We start from the raw sequence: 16,365 nt of genomic DNA on the forward strand, positions 1-16,365 counted from the left end.
TCCTTGATAATATCTCTAAACATGTCTAAGGCGATGGATTGCTCATGCACAGTTCTCTTCAGGCGTTTACCTTCCGTTAGGCCAAAATGAACACTTTCAAAAAGGTAACGTTTAATTAAATCAACAACGGAAACTATTTGATTCACACTACTACGTACTTGCTGGTAATTTAGGAATCGCACAATGCCCAACCGCAGGGGTTCCGACAAAGTTTCACGTGACGAGGTGGCCGAGTGGTTAAGGCGATGGACTGCTAATCCATTGTGCTCTGCACGCGTGGGTTCGAATCCCATCCTCGTCGTCTGTCTGTCGTTGTGAAGCTGAACTGTCTTTAACATGCCACATTGCCGATGGTTACGTTGTTTCCCACACCTCTAGGAGTAGAGAAATCAGTGTGTTTTCTTTTCACCAGTTTTGAAGTGCTTACTCGCCAGAGTCTCTGGCGGACACTTGAGTGTTTTCAGACTCTAAAGTCCATGCTTTGTGCCAACTGTCTAGAAAGTGGTAAAGACAGGGTTGAGTGGTTCCTTTGTTGATGTTTGATGAAAGAGGAACAAAACAGTAATCATAACAACTGAATAACATTAGCGGAATGGTTAAAAACATGCGTTTTCTCTAGCACAATTTCTATAGGTCAGTGCTAAAGCGTTTAAACGCAAATAGGGCAGTCTAACGGTTCACTTGGACATTATCACGACAGCTTTAACTGTGGTGAAGTATAACACATGATGCTTTTTCAATTCTTCAGCCACTTTTCTTCTGTGAGGGGGTATAGCTCAGTGGTAGAGCATTTGACTGCAGATCAAGAGGTCCCCGGTTCAAATCCGGGTGCCCCCTTGGCTATACGCCTGTATGTCCGTCTTTTGGCGCGCTAATATTTCTGACTCAAAGTTCATCCTGGATCCTTTTAACATAGGGGTAGGCAAACGTCGGTCCTGGAGTGCAGCAGTCCTGCAGAGTTTAGCTCCAGCTCAAATCAAGCACACATGAACAGGCTAACCAAGGTCTAAAGGGTCACCTGAGAACTACAGGTGGATGAGGTTTAATCAGGGTTGGAAGTAAAATCTCCAGGACTGCAGCACTTCTGGACCGGCGTTGCCGACCCCTGTACTACGCTAAAGACGAGCATACACTGTGCCATTTCAGCACAGTCGTGGCTAAATGCCAACCTACACTTAACGAGTAAATCCCATGCGACGTGAAGCCAAAGCTCACGAATTGCATGCTCACACTCTACCAGGGGTCTCCGACCCTGCTCCTGGTGAGCTTCCGCCCTGCAGATTTTAGCTCCAACCCCAATGAAACATAGTTGAAGCAGCTTATCAAGGTTTTCAGGATTGCTTGATAATTACAGAGAGGTGTGTTGGAGGTGTGTTGAAACTGAAGTCTGCAGGAAGGTAGCCGACCAGAAGCAGGTTTGGAGATACCTGCACAATTCGGTCAGATCGCAGAGCTGCGACTTGACTGCTCACACTTCACGTCTGAAACAAATCGGTGAGATACCCGAACTAAGAAGTGTGTGGCTGTTTGCCAGTTTCAGAATCAGCATCCATGCATTCCTGGGAAATGCGCCGCCTTTCTCATACAGTTTGTGCGGTTCCTTCAAGCGATCGCAAAATATGTGGCAAAATCCGTTTATACAACCAAGTACCACAGCGTGTAGGTTTCTGTAGTGTAGTGGTTATCACGTTCGCCTCACACGCGAAAGGTCCTCGGTTCGAAACCGGGCAGAAACAGCGCGTTCCTTTTGATACGCTGCGAGTTAAAAGCCTCTCTTGAGACACGTTACTCCTTGTGTCATGAAGCACTTTTAAGGTTACACACAGTTCCGCCCGTCACATTCGCTTCACGCTTGAAAGGTGGACAGTTCGCAAGTGGGCGAAAAGCATTGCCCCTTTGGGGAGTGTTGCACAGAGAGAAAATGTGTGGCTAAATCTATCAAAATAACCAAAGAATCCACACGAACAGGTTTCTGTGGTGATGTGGTTATCACAAAAAGTCCTCGGTTCGACTGAAATAAACACTTTGTTAGAGATATGACAGGGTTTTGGTCATGTTGATTTAAGTACCTCAACAGTTACATCAGTTTTATGCACGTTATTTTAAACCTGATCGTCTGTTAGTGTTAGTTGAACGTAAGACAGGAAAGTGTACTGAGGTTTAGTCAACATTACCCAGCCAGTTGGCTGTGTAGAGAAGCCAATGAAAACCTCTTGTTCCCTTTACATAAAGTCTTGAATGTCTCGTTTGTTTTTTGTCTGTTTCATGTTGAAATCCGTTGAAAACAATTTTGAAAAAGAATAAAGGTCAATCCTTGATAATATCTCTAAACATGTCTAAGGCGATGGATTGCTCATGCACAGTTCTCTTCAGGCGTTTACCTTCCGTTAGGCCAAAATGAACACTTTCAAAAAGGTAACGTTTAATTAAATCAACAACGGAAACTATTTGATTCACACTACTACGTACTTGCTGGTAATTTAGGAATCGCACAATGCCCAACCGCAGGGGTTCCGACAAAGTTTCACGTGACGAGGTGGCCGAGTGGTTAAGGCGATGGACTGCTAATCCATTGTGCTCTGCACGCGTGGGTTCGAATCCCATCCTCGTCGTCTGTCTGTCGTTGTGAAGCTGAACTGTCTTTAACATGCCACATTGCCGATGGTTACGTTGTTTCCCACACCTCTAGGAGTAGAGAAATCAGTGTGTTTTCTTTTCACCAGTTTTGAAGTGCTTACTCGCCAGAGTCTCTGGCGGACACTTGAGTGTTTTCAGACTCTAAAGTCCATGCTTTGTGCCAACTGTCTAGAAAGTGGTAAAGACAGGGTTGAGTGGTTCCTTTGTTGATGTTTGATGAAAGAGGAACAAAACAGTAATCATAACAACTGAATAACATTAGCGGAATGGTTAAAAACATGCGTTTTCTCTAGCACAATTTCTATAGGTCAGTGCTAAAGCGTTTAAACGCAAATAGGGCAGTCTAACGGTTCACTTGGACATTATCACGACAGCTTTAACTGTGGTGAAGTATAACACATGATGCTTTTTCAATTCTTCAGCCACTTTTCTTCTGTGAGGGGGTATAGCTCAGTGGTAGAGCATTTGACTGCAGATCAAGAGGTCCCCGGTTCAAATCCGGGTGCCCCCTTGGCTATACGCCTGTATGTCCGTCTTTTGGCGCGCTAATATTTCTGACTCAAAGTTCATCCTGGATCCTTTTAACATAGGGGTAGGCAAACGTCGGTCCTGGAGTGCAGCAGTCCTGCAGAGTTTAGCTCCAGCTCAAATCAAGCACACATGAACAGGCTAACCAAGGTCTAAAGGGTCACCTGAGAACTACAGGTGGATGAGGTTTAATCAGGGTTGGAAGTAAAATCTCCAGGACTGCAGCACTTCTGGACCGGCGTTGCCGACCCCTGTACTACGCTAAAGACGAGCATACACTGTGCCATTTCAGCACAGTCGTGGCTAAATGCCAACCTACACTTAACGAGTAAATCCCATGCGACGTGAAGCCAAAGCTCACGAATTGCATGCTCACACTCTACCAGGGGTCTCCGACCCTGCTCCTGGTGAGCTTCCGCCCTGCAGATTTTAGCTCCAACCCCAATGAAACATAGTTGAAGCAGCTTATCAAGGTTTTCAGGATTGCTTGATAATTACAGAGAGGTGTGTTGGAGGTGTGTTGAAACTGAAGTCTGCAGGAAGGTAGCCGACCAGAAGCAGGTTTGGAGATACCTGCACAATTCGGTCAGATCGCAGAGCTGCGACTTGACTGCTCACACTTCACGTCTGAAACAAATCGGTGAGATACCCGAACTAAGAAGTGTGTGGCTGTTTGCCAGTTTCAGAATCAGCATCCATGCATTCCTGGGAAATGCGCCGCCTTTCTCATACAGTTTGTGCGGTTCCTTCAAGCGATCGCAAAATATGTGGCAAAATCCGTTTATACAACCAAGTACCACAGCGTGTAGGTTTCTGTAGTGTAGTGGTTATCACGTTCGCCTCACACGCGGGGGCCAGCCGTGAATAGTTGTAATGCAGTGACAGCCAATCAAATTGAAGCTTTTCTGCTGCTGTCCCAGGTGCTGGAATGATGTCACAACCAATCATATTTTTCACCTTTTTTTTATTTTGGCTTGGACCGGGGTTCGAAGCCCACACAAGGCACTATTGTTTTGCACGTTTGTGTGCAGTTTAAGCATAATAGACACATAATATAAGAATTTGAAATTATAACATTAACTTATCTCTAAAATGTGCTATTTTTTCTGCATTTGTGTGTTGTGTCAGTAGAAAATGTTGACATTATGATATAGATTTTATCAAATGTGCATTAACAACAAACCTATAAGGAGTACATGTATATAAATATTAAATCATTACAACAGGTGGGCAATTGTAATTAAAAAACTAAGTTTTTATGAACAACTTCTTTATTTGTTTCCTAAATTAAACTGGTTTAGTTATTTTTATTTAACTGTTGTTTGACTATTTTAATAACTCTATACAGATAAAATAACTGTTAAGTGAAGTAATGTCAATATAAGATAGAAATAGCAAACAGACACACTATACAAACCAAGACATGTTTCAAAGAATGTTTTGTTTTATTAACCCTTTCAATAAAAGTACACACACAAGCAAAATGTCTTGCCAAGGGAATGTTACTCATTTTGTTTTTGCAAAATGTCTAGGATTTGTTAGTCCCTCAATGCTATAAGCTTTAAACACCTTTGTAGAGCAGTAAAAATACCCAACAGGGGCTTGCTGATAAAAAATTTAATAGAGAAGACATCTCTATCATAGTGAGACTTTGGCTGTCCACAGGCAAGACACATCTTTGTCTGCTTTTTCTCTCCATAATACCCTCAACTACTTTCTCGGTGGACTCTTGAGTAATTGGTGTGGTCAGAGCAGGTGCAGGTGGGTTTGGAATGGCAGAGTTTATTGTTACCACTGGCACACTGGTGGTCTCCCTCCCCTCTGTCAGGGAGTGTCAGAGGTGCTGTCTCTGATTAAGTTTCTCATCACTGGTGTTTAAAAAAGAACTGGTGTTCAGTCGTTTGGCTTAGTGCTTAATATATTGTGAAATGTGTAGTTTAGTTGTTAGATGGAGCATGGTGTTTGGATCAGTGCAGGAGTTTTGAACCATTGCTGCATACTGCTGATCCACAAGCTTAAGGATGTCCTTCTTCTCATGATGTTTGTTAAGCAATTTGTCAATGGCCTCCTTCATTGGGGATGTCCATCGTTTGTGGTCTAGAACAAACACCCTCCCACCAGTCTTCACAAGTCAGGTACGGGCCTTTGCAGGTGAGGCCACTACGGGCAGCAGGGGAATATGTGTGGTTTCTACAGCAAGGAAAATAGAAACATTAATCTGTTTGTCCTGAATAAATTATAATAGCATTTGGTAAAACAGTGTGTACTTTAAAATATATACCTATCTCTGTCTGAGGCTCTATGCAGGCACTTTAAGGCAATGACACCGATGGCACAGGCAGCACGTCAATGGATTCTACAAGAATAATAGCACTTTCATCAACAACCTGTTATAATTGTAGCAAGTGTTTAGTGTTATGTACAGAGAATAAACACATTTCATGCTGTTCATTTGTCATATATTTACCTGGTTTTGACTGCAGCTCTACATCAGCACAATGATATGAGGACAGCAAGGGCACATCAATGGTGGTAATGGATCCTACAAGAATAAAATAGCATTAAGAGTTTTATTTTAAAGGCAGTGAGTGCATGATAACTTCAGCGCATGTTTTTCTTTCTTAAAATATTTACCTGACCCTGGCTCATCATGACTTGATGGCACAACAAGATCAGCAGAAAGGTCTCCAGCCTGGGCAGTGGGCTTGGGCTACGCTTAGCTGGATGCAAAGGCAGATCTGTCTTGTTCCTGTGCTTTCTCCAATAAAGCACAACAGGACGACATCCAGGTTCAACAAACTCAAACCTCTCCTGAGAATATTTGTTGGATACCTGAAGAGCAGGATACTTAGGCATGCCTAACACCCTCTTTGACACGGTATTGATGTCTGCAATAAGAGATGAGTCAAACACACCAGGGAGATTAACACCCAATGGTTTTAGGTCCACCAGACGTTTCAGCGGGCCACTCCAATCATCCCCTGTGTTTGAAACAGCTCTGAGGAAACACGTGTGCCAGTGATCCACTGAGTCTGGTGGAAGTGGTAGCCCTCCTGCTGTGATGTCCCTCTGTCACATCAACTTCCAGCTTGATTATGATGTGTTGATTAAAGTGACACCTTGACGCACATGTGTTTCGAAAGTCACCAGAAGCACCCTCAGCAATAATGGCATCTCTAGTCTTCCAAGCTTTCCAGTTCAGGTGTTCGCTTGCCTGAAGTTCTGGCACTCTAAATGCTGCACAGCAATCCCTGAAAGCACGACAGAAATGTGTATTTAAATGTCACAGCTGTTGTTAAACAATCATTCCAACATTCATCAGTAAATATGAAGTGTAATACTCATTATCTATGCCCATACTATGTCAAAAAATTGTAGGCAGTCAGTTTTGTGCCAATTAAAACACCTCACCTGTCTACCCACTGGTACTGTGCCTTCTCCACATCTGCAATTTTGTACTGGTTTGCTAGGCCCTGGTACATGGCTGTGTCTATCAGCTCTGGCTGAGGAGGTAAACGCCACAGTGACACGGTCTTCATAGGGTTGCTCACAGGAGTGGAGCCTGGCCATAGACCCATTTATTCCAGCTATGTTTTCATCCAGATCCTCTGCTGATGAGAACAATTCCAGTGAAGCACATCATGATCATAGCCAGGAAGATGTGGAGAAGCTTTAGAAAGGGTTCATGTGTCTGAGTATGATTGAAATTTAGAAGAAAACATATGAATTATGATAATCACGTTTGTATTTTTGCTCTCTTACTTTGAACTGTCTAATGCAGAGATGGTGGGCTGCGCACAGAACAACCAGAAGCAGAGGATCATGGATCTGAATGCACAAAAACAATTAACAAGTTGTAAAATGTTCTAAAACAAAAAATACAAGTAAACAAAGAAAAACAACTACAATATTACCATGTGATGCCTCCGCTGTTTGTGGGACACTACGTGATGTGGTTCGTGAAGATGAGAGAGTTTCTAAAAACTAGAATTTAAAAAGGATTAAGGATTTTTTTTTAAAAGGATATATTAATCAATCCAAATATAGAGTTGATTCAACATAATCCTGTCTAGTCCAATCGAGTGCAATACACTCTTACCGTTTTTGCCACAGTCCTCAAAGTAAGTGTCCTGCGTGCATGAAAGTTGTCTACAACGCTGTGCTCTCCCGAAAAACAGTGTACAATACATCTAAGCTAAACAGTTAAGATGTAAATGTGGGCCGAGATAGAATCACCCAAAAACCTGACATAAAACACACCTGTAGCTGAAACACTTTTCTTTGATTGTGTGAAAGGTGATGGTTCTTACTCAAGAAATTTCAGCTCTTTAAGAAGGGGTGCAGGTGTTTTCAAAAAAACAAAAAACAAAAGATTATAACTACAGTATATTGAACTCAAATGTTTGATCAAAGAGACAGAAATACAGTATATTTACCATAGACTGGTGACTTTTTAGTGTCATCACAAGGCTTTGATAGGAAAGCAGGAGGTTCTACAAGACACAAATCTTGTTAATAACAAGCAGTTTTAAGTGATCTGTTTACATTTAAAGGAATAGTTCACGCAAAAAGCCTCATGTTGTTGTAAACCTGTATGAGTTTCTTTCTTGTGTTGAACACAAAAGACTATATTTTGATAAATAATGTTAGGCACACAGTTGACGGTACCCACTGACTTTCATAGTATTCGTTTTCCCTACTATGGAAGTCAATAGGTACCGTCAACGGACTGCTTACCATCATTAATCAAAATATATTCTTTTGTTTCTATTTCAGATGAAAGAAATTCACACATATTTAAAACAACATAAGGCTAGGTTAATAAATTTTCATTTTTGCTGAACTATCCCTTTAAATGTTTACATAAAAAGGATACATTATGTCAAACATCACAAACTGTGGCAGGGAATGTGAAAGGGCAAAATGCAAGAACATGCAATTCCTCATGTGTTAGTAGACAGAAATGTTTATGTTTCCAAAAAAGTGAACACTTACCCTGAACAGGGTTTGTATCAATTCATGATAGGGATGAAATCAATCTACAGCCTCCTGAAATGTTAGTATAATGCCAACAGCACACACACTATTGTTAATGAAACATGGCCGGAGCGAAACCCTGAAACAATAAGAAGATTTATATTCAGTTTCAGAGAGCATTTCATCTCAGTTCATCAGTTTCTACTCCAGCGTTGAACCTAAATGTGTAAAAACCTTTTCCTTTTTCCATAGAGCAGGAGTGGGGAACCCTGGGTCCTGGAGGGCCACTGTCCTGCAGAGTTTAGTTCCAACCCTAATTAAACACACCTGAATTTCATTTCCAAGTGATCCTGAAGACTTGAATTTTTAATTAGGGTTGGAACTAAACTCTGCAGGACAGTGGCCCTCCAGGACCAGGGTTGCCCACCCCTGCCATAGAGCATCTCACTTCAGTTGTTGAGGATGATGATGCTGTAGTTAACAGAACATATATGACACATAAAAATATATTAAACATTTGTGTATTGTTTGACAAATAAACTAATAATAAATAACATGCACTCAGTACAGAAAAATACTTACATGGTACCTGTAGTTTAGAGGGGGTGATGCTCAGCATTGAACACTCCAACTCTGTGTCTTCATCCATTTCTGTTGTAGACAGACAATAATTACAGGGTTGCTTTTACACTCTTCTTGAATATTTTTCCAATTTACCTCCGTGTTAAAGGTATAGTTTACCCAAATAACTTACTCACTATCATGTTGTTACAAAGCTGTATACATTTCTTTGTTCTGATGAACATGAAGGAAGATATTTTGATGATTGTCTGTAACCAAACGGTTCATGAGACCCATTTACTTCCAAGGTAGGAAAAAGGATTAATAAAGAAGAGAATGGGACTCACGAACGGTTTGGATACAAACATTCCTCAAAATATCTTCCTTCATGTTCATCAGAACAAAGAAAAGTAAACAGCTTTGTAACAACATGAGGGTGAGTAAATTACGAAATAATTTTCATTTTTAGGTGGACTATCCCTTTAACTGTATAACAAGATACATAGAGAACAATTCAATCTTAATGCATGTTTGTGTGATTATATGGCAAGTATTCTTTTCTGTGGAAAAAACGACTGACCTGTGGGTAACCACAGATAAACAGTCACCTGACTGTTGCTGCTGTCTCAGTAGGTATTGCTGCAGCTTATAATTCTGTGTTGCGTTTGCCAAACTGCAGAATGTATTCACCAAATACTTCTTTTTTGTCTGATGCATCACCTCCTCCTTGACGTACCACAGTCAAAGCATTTTGTCTAACAAGCTCCTCCTTTATTGGTGCTGATTTGTCCTTCAGAGACGGGTTGTTTTTGATAACCCTGGCCTGGTCAGTTGGTTCCTGAAGAAGATAACCCAGTGGTCCCTTACGGAATGCAACTTTAGCCCTTCCTGGGAGAAAACTACCTTTTTGTGCATGATGACCTGTAAAACAGGAAAAGCACAGATTTTAAAATAAAGACTTTTAGATTTAGATTAAAGCATTGTAAAGTGTCAGGTATGTTTGGATATGCAATACAAATAATGTTGTGCTGCAACACTGAACTGCATATTTTGTTTTCCAATACAAATAAAACATTTCACATTAAAAGCAGTCATGTCTTTTACTACAGTTGAAACAAAAAAAACGTGGTTACTGTTGTAAAACCATGGTAACCACAAAATAACCATGGTTATGACAACTATGGTTTTCAAAACCCATAATTAAATCATGGTTGGTGTAGTTAAACAATGGTTTTGCTCATAGTAATCAATACATACACAAAAAAAAACATAGTTACTACACTTTTATCACAATAAAACCATGGTTAATTTTCGTAAGGGTTTTTAGAGAGACAGCAAGCTCAAATCGCGGCAGTGGCAGCTAGTAGTGGCACTTCCGGCATCAGTAGTGGCACTTCCGGCATCTGGCTCATTTTGAGGCATCTAGTAGTGGCACTTGAGGCATCTGACTTATTTTGTTTGTGGCACCTCCGGCATCTTAAGGCAGCTAATCGTGGCACTTCCGTCATCGGACTCATTTTGAGGCAGCTAGTGGTGGCACCGTGACTTTTTGAGGCAGCTGACAGTTTTTGTGTCATTTAGGGGTGGCACTTCAGCGTCATATATTTGTACCAGCTGTTTTACGCGGTCTTTGTGCTGTCGTGCTGGCTGTCAGTCGGCCATTTCGAGATGCCTCGGGAACTATGGGGAACTAGGTGCCACAACTCTTGGCACTATGGCATTTCGCTGGCGTTCATTTAATTCACGCGAGGTGCGTGTGTGTGCGTGTGCGTGTGTGTTGTCATGAATGTGCGCGCACGCTGGCTGACAGTCGTTTTTAGGTTTTTAGTCGTGGTGTAGTGGTGTCTGGAGAAGTGGGTATACTCTAAATTTATGCCCCCAGTAGAAGTGGGTATACCCCATGCCATCAAATAAAGAGGTGGGTATACTCCGTATACCTGCGTATACCCTGCACTACACCACTGTTTATAGGTGCGGGTATTTCGAGATGCCACGGTTACTCTTGAGATGCCACCACTCTGCGCACCGGAATAGAAATAATATAATTCTAGTTTTCTCACTTTGTTCATCTTATTATTTTAGCGGGCAGGCTGAGAAGCACGTGGCTAAAATGTTTCTAATTTATTTAAACAGTATTTTAAAACTAGGAAACCTCCTCTTTTACCAATTATTACAGTATTGCAATTCGCTTGTCTACCGGTAGGTGCCCCCAAGCACAAACGGGAAACGCCGGGGCCAAGACCTTATCAAGTTCTGATATAAGGTTTCTCAAATAAAAAATACCATACTGTTATTACTTGTCTTTGACCACACAGGGTGGAGATTCACATGTACCCCAGGGCCAGCAGTGCAGCACTGTACATTAACACCTGTGATTTAGTGTGAATAAATGTTCAAAATAAATTTTGAATGACTCTTTTTAGTTATTGTGTTGTGAATGTAAAACTTTTTAAAAAATAAGTAAAAGAAAAACATCACAGTTTGTTTATCAGACCAAACAACCAAGATATGTTTCATATCCACAATTGATTTGTTGCAAAAAGAGCATTGTGTACTAATGCTTGGTATTTGTCACTTTATGTACTGTAAGTGAAACATTCTCATTCTCCTCACCACCACGATGTGCAGGTTTGTGTCATATGAATTAACAGAATATATAAAATATTAAAATAATGTAACAAAACTATATGTAATTATACCGGCACAGAATCATATAACAATTAGTTATTACAGTGACATTCCTGTTATTTTCGAATTTCTTGTTACCTAGGCTACTCATTGTGCACTGTTTTCCTCGTTCATACTGTTTATTGAGCAACTGTACAATTTATAAAATTTTCTATTTTGTGATTGTATGTATTTTACTGCATATAGAGTATACATTATATATTTTATTGTCTTGATTTAATTTATTGTAATCTATTGTAGGGGTGTGCAGCGGAGTCAGTATTTGTATTTGTATCTGTAACAATCACCTTTAAGCGTTTATTGTGTCTTTCAGCACAGTTACATATGTGACCCATTCTGTCTAAATGAGTGGGATGTTTTCAGAAAAAATAAGTAGCCTACATTAATCCCTCGTTTAGCGATTCAAATACTTAAACATCTATTAATTAAACATACGTTTTCTGAGAGTGAAATTATTAATACTAAGATGCGTGTCATGTCTGACATCTTGGTTTCGGTTTAAAAACATGTCGGAATTTGAAAATAAAATGCAGGACTTGCTTGACGTTTAAAGAGTTATTAAGAGAGATAAGTTTTAAGTTAAAAAGTTATTAAGATCGACAAGACTCGCGTTGACTGACAGATCCGAAACGCAACACACAGACACGCAAGTACGTGCACTGACAGAATAGTTCAAAAACAAATTCTTTTGACAAGAATTTACGAAAGCATAATAAGCATTACTACAAACTTGCTGAACTCATTATTAACGATGTCCATAGCCTACACCGTTTGCGCGAACAGAACGAATTGTTTAAAAAAACTTCCTTATTAATTTTCATCTAAATTAATAAATAATCAGATATTCGTTTAAAATTTCAAATAACAGTATGCTCTATTATTTTAAAGTCAGTTTTGACTTAGTTTCAAAACAAGCAAAATTATTTTAAACAATAAGGTAATTAGAAAGATTTAATTCAAATGTTTCAGTTGTTATTTACTTAATTTATTTTCTATGTTAATTGCAATTCATGTCATAATCTTCAGTTTAAATTTTGCTTTTAAAATGTTACATTTTCATATTTTTATCTATTTACTTATTTATTGTATATTCACCTAGATTGACAATGAAGCTTGCTTTAACTAAAAGATCATCTGTGACCGAAGTCACGGAGACACGGAGTTATTAACGAATATTTTATTATCAGAGTGCAGCTTTTTATCAAGGTTTTCTGGTCTTGTGTAATTAAATAAAATAAAATAAAAACTAAAAGGCTAATTTTTTACAGTTGGGTTAAAAGAAGTTTGATATTAGCAGCGTTTTAAAACTAATTCCAAAACAGCTCGTTTCTAAGGGACACGCAGAAAATGTCATTCATGTCATTTTATAGATTGCACTCATTCACTTCACACACATATTATACATGCTTTAAGGGGTGTATAATTTAGCGCTGTTCCAGTAAACACGTGATTATGTCTGGCCGAATATTTTTTCTGTTATTCGGATGAATTCGTTATTCGTTTTAAAGCCATTATCCGTGCCCTTCTGAATAACGTATTCGGCTTCGGGCACATCCCTAATCTATTGTTTCTCATGCCGTTTTTCTTGGGCACAAAATGAACAAAATAGAATTTCCATTGTAACAAAAATTATGAATTAAAATATTTAAATGATGTGTAAAAACCAAATTCAAATAGAAAGGTTAAACTAAAACTGAAAATGATTTCATAATTATTCCGTATTATTAAGTTCTAATCTGCAGAACAAAAAAAGATATTTAAAAATAAAATTGACAATCAACAACTTGCAGGGGGCACAATAAGTAAAAGCATAGGCGGTGTTTCTCGTTTGTGCTTGGGGGCACCTACCGGTAGACAAGAGAAATGCAATACTGTAAGATTAGTAAAAGATGGGGGCTTCCTGGTTTTAAAATACTGTTTAAATAAATTATAAATATTTTAGCCACGTGTTTCTCAGTCTGCCTGCTAAAATAATAAGATAAGATGAACAAAGTGAGAAAACTAGAATTCTATTATTTCTATTCCGGGGGGCAGAGTGGTGGCATCTCAAGAGTAACCGTGGCATCTCGAAATGCCCGCACCTATAAACGACTGTCAGCCAGCGTGCGCGCACAATCATGACAACACACTCACACATGGCCGTCTGACAGCCAGTACGCAAACATTATGACAGCACAAAAACCGCGTAAACAGCTGGTACAAATATACGAGGCGGTGCTACCCCAAAATGACACAAAAACTGTCAGCTGCCTCAAAAAGTCACGGTGCCACCACTAGCTGCCTCAAGATGAGTCCGATGCCGGAAGTGCCACGATTAGCTGCCTTAAGATGCCGGAGGTGCCACAAACAAGATAAGTCAGATGCCTCAAGTGCCACTACTAGATGCCTCAAAATGAGCCAGATGCCGGAAGTGCCACCACTAGCTGCCACTGCCGCGCGGAAGTGCCACTACTAGATGCCTCAAAATGAGCCAGATGCCGGAAGTGCCACTACTAATGCCGGAAGTGCCAGTACTAGCTGCCACTGCCGCGATTTGAGCTTGGCCCTACTGGGTTTTTACGGTCTATGGACATTACGTGCATGTTTACAGAAACCTAAAGTGTCATAACTTACTAATAAAACGCAATAAATGTATCGAGGAGTAAACATAAAAAACTACATTAACTTACATGACGTACGTAAATTTAGAGAGATGAGCCTGTAAATAATATTCAAGTCCTAAACATATATGTAAACATAAACAGCGTTTTACAGAAACGAAATATTACTGCAATGAATGTGAATTATAGTTATGTTCATTGATATTTCACCTTGCAAACAGCTTAATGATGCGTTTTAGAGAGACATTTGATTACAATCTCTGACAACGCGACACTGGCACGTTCAAAAAAATCCACGCATTTCAACAGTTGCAGCCATTAAACGTTTATGTGATGTGTACTGTAAATAAACTTACCTTTGAGAAGTAAAGCAGGATTGCAGAGTTGTCTTTCCAACGAGGAAGTTAACATGACTCAAATTTCCCGGCGATGCAAAACACGGAAGTGCGCCGCGAGAGCGCCAGTGGCCGAAAGTATATTGCATCCGTAGTGTTTTAGCACTACCATTGAAAATGAATGGGATTCGGTTTAGGGCCGTTTAGCTAAAGAATTCACGGCGGCCGCGCGAAAGGTCCTCGGTTCGAAACCGGGCAGAAACAGCGCGTTCCTTTTGATACGCTGCGAGTTAAAAGCCTCTCTTGAGACACGTTACTCCTTGTGTCATGAAGCACTTTTAAGGTTACACACAGTTCCGCCCGTCACATTCGCTTCACGCTTGAAAGGTGGCCAGTTCGCAAGTGGGCGAAAAGCATTGCCCCTTTGGGGAGTGTTGCACAGAGAGAAAATGTGTGGCTAAATCTATCAAAATAACCAAAGAATCCACACGAACAGGTTTCTGTGGTGATGTGGTTATCACAAAAAGTCCTCGGTTCGACTGAAATAAACACTTTGTTAGAGATATGACAGGGTTTTGGTCATGTTGATTTAAGTACCTCAACAGTTACATCAGTTTTATGCACGTTATTTTAAACCTGATCGTCTGTTAGTGTTAGTTGAACGTAAGACAGGAAAGTGTACTGAGGTTTAGTCAACATTACCCAGCCAGTTGGCTGTGTAGAGAAGCCAATGAAAACCTCTTGTTCCCTTTACATAAAGTCTTGAATGTCTCGTTTGTTTTTTGTCTGTTTCATGTTGAAATCCGTTGAAAACAATTTTGAAAAAGAATAAAGGTCAATCCTTGATAATATCTCTAAACATGTCTAAGGCGATGGATTGCTCATGCACAGTTCTCTTCAGGCGTTTACCTTCCGTTAGGCCAAAATGAACACTTTCAAAAAGGTAACGTTTAATTAAATCAACAACGGAAACTATTTGATTCACACTACTACGTACTTGCTGGTAATTTAGGAATCGCACAATGCCCAACCGCAGGGGTTCCGACAAAGTTTCACGTGACGAGGTGGCCGAGTGGTTAAGGCGATGGACTGCTAATCCATTGTGCTCTGCACGCGTGGGTTCGAATCCCATCCTCGTCGTCTGTCTGTCGTTGTGAAGCTGAACTGTCTTTAACATGCCACATTGCCGATGGTTACGTTGTTTCCCACACCTCTAGGAGTAGAGAAATCAGTGTGTTTTCTTTTCACCAGTTTTGAAGTGCTTACTCGCCAGAGTCTCTGGCGGACACTTGAGTGTTTTCAGACTCTAAAGTCCATGCTTTGTGCCAACTGTCTAGAAAGTGGTAAAGACAGGGTTGAGTGGTTCCTTTGTTGATGTTTGATGAAAGAGGAACAAAACAGTAATCATAACAACTGAATAACATTAGCGGAATGGTTAAAAACATGCGTTTTCTCTAGCACAATTTCTATAGGTCAGTGCTAAAGCGTTTAAACGCAAATAGGGCAGTCTAACGGTTCACTTGGACATTATCACGACAGCTTTAACTGTGGTGAAGTATAACACATGATGCTTTTTCAATTCTTCAGCCACTTTTCTTCTGTGAGGGGGTATAGCTCAGTGGTAGAGCATTTGACTGCAGATCAAGAGGTCCCCGGTTCAAATCCGGGTGCCCTCTTGGCTATACGCCTGTATGTCCGTCTTTTGGCGCGCTAATATTTCTGACTCAAAGTTCATCCTGGATCCTTTTAACATAGGGGTAGGCAAACGTCGGTCCTGGAGTGCAGCAGTCCTGCAGAGTTTAGCCTCAGCTCAAATCAAGCACACATGAACAGGCTAACCAAGGTCTAAAGGGTCACCTGAGAACTACAGGTGGATGAGGTTTAATCAGGGTTGGAAGTAAAATCTCCAGGACTGCAGCACTTCTGGACCGGCGTTGCCGACCCCTGTACTACGCTAAAGACGAGCATACACTGTGCCATTTCAGCACAGTCGTGGCTAAATGCCAACCTACACTTAACGAGTAAATCCCATGCGACGT

General features: G+C 40.5%; 1 long non-coding RNA gene and 7 other non-coding genes across 8 annotated transcripts; 7 read left to right on the top strand and 1 right to left on the bottom strand.

Moving 5' to 3' along the window:
- The first annotated feature begins 219 nt into the window (after window positions 1-219).
- trnas-gcu (transfer RNA serine (anticodon GCU)) lies at window positions 220-301 on the top strand. The gene has a single exon. It is a non-coding gene; the product is annotated as a tRNA-Ser (tRNA).
- Window positions 302-765: 464 nt separating this feature from the next.
- Window positions 766-837, top strand: trnac-gca (transfer RNA cysteine (anticodon GCA)). The gene has a single exon. It is a non-coding gene; the product is annotated as a tRNA-Cys (tRNA).
- Window positions 838-1,663: 826 nt separating this feature from the next.
- Window positions 1,664-1,736, top strand: trnav-cac (transfer RNA valine (anticodon CAC)). Its single transcript has one exon. It is a non-coding gene; the product is annotated as a tRNA-Val (tRNA).
- Window positions 1,737-2,530: 794 nt separating this feature from the next.
- trnas-gcu (transfer RNA serine (anticodon GCU)) lies at window positions 2,531-2,612 on the top strand. The gene has a single exon. It is a non-coding gene; the product is annotated as a tRNA-Ser (tRNA).
- Window positions 2,613-3,076: 464 nt separating this feature from the next.
- On the top strand, window positions 3,077-3,148 carry trnac-gca (transfer RNA cysteine (anticodon GCA)). Its single transcript has one exon. It is a non-coding gene; the product is annotated as a tRNA-Cys (tRNA).
- Window positions 3,149-7,085: 3,937 nt separating this feature from the next.
- LOC135719477 (uncharacterized) lies at window positions 7,086-9,581 on the bottom strand. Its single transcript, XR_010521118.1, has 5 exons — window positions 9,284-9,581; window positions 8,725-8,793; window positions 8,161-8,281; window positions 7,602-7,658; window positions 7,086-7,491 (listed from the first exon to the last, which is right to left on the bottom strand). It is a non-coding gene; the product is annotated as an uncharacterized lncRNA (long non-coding RNA).
- A 5,803-nt stretch (window positions 9,582-15,384) lies between these two features.
- trnas-gcu (transfer RNA serine (anticodon GCU)) lies at window positions 15,385-15,466 on the top strand. Its single transcript has one exon. It is a non-coding gene; the product is annotated as a tRNA-Ser (tRNA).
- A 464-nt stretch (window positions 15,467-15,930) lies between these two features.
- Window positions 15,931-16,002, top strand: trnac-gca (transfer RNA cysteine (anticodon GCA)). The gene has a single exon. It is a non-coding gene; the product is annotated as a tRNA-Cys (tRNA).
- Window positions 16,003-16,365: the final 363 nt, after the last annotated feature.

The sequence above is a fragment of the Paramisgurnus dabryanus genome, chromosome 14, assembly GCF_030506205.2.
Source record: "Paramisgurnus dabryanus chromosome 14, PD_genome_1.1, whole genome shotgun sequence".
NCBI lineage: Eukaryota > Metazoa > Chordata > Actinopteri > Cypriniformes > Cobitidae > Paramisgurnus > Paramisgurnus dabryanus.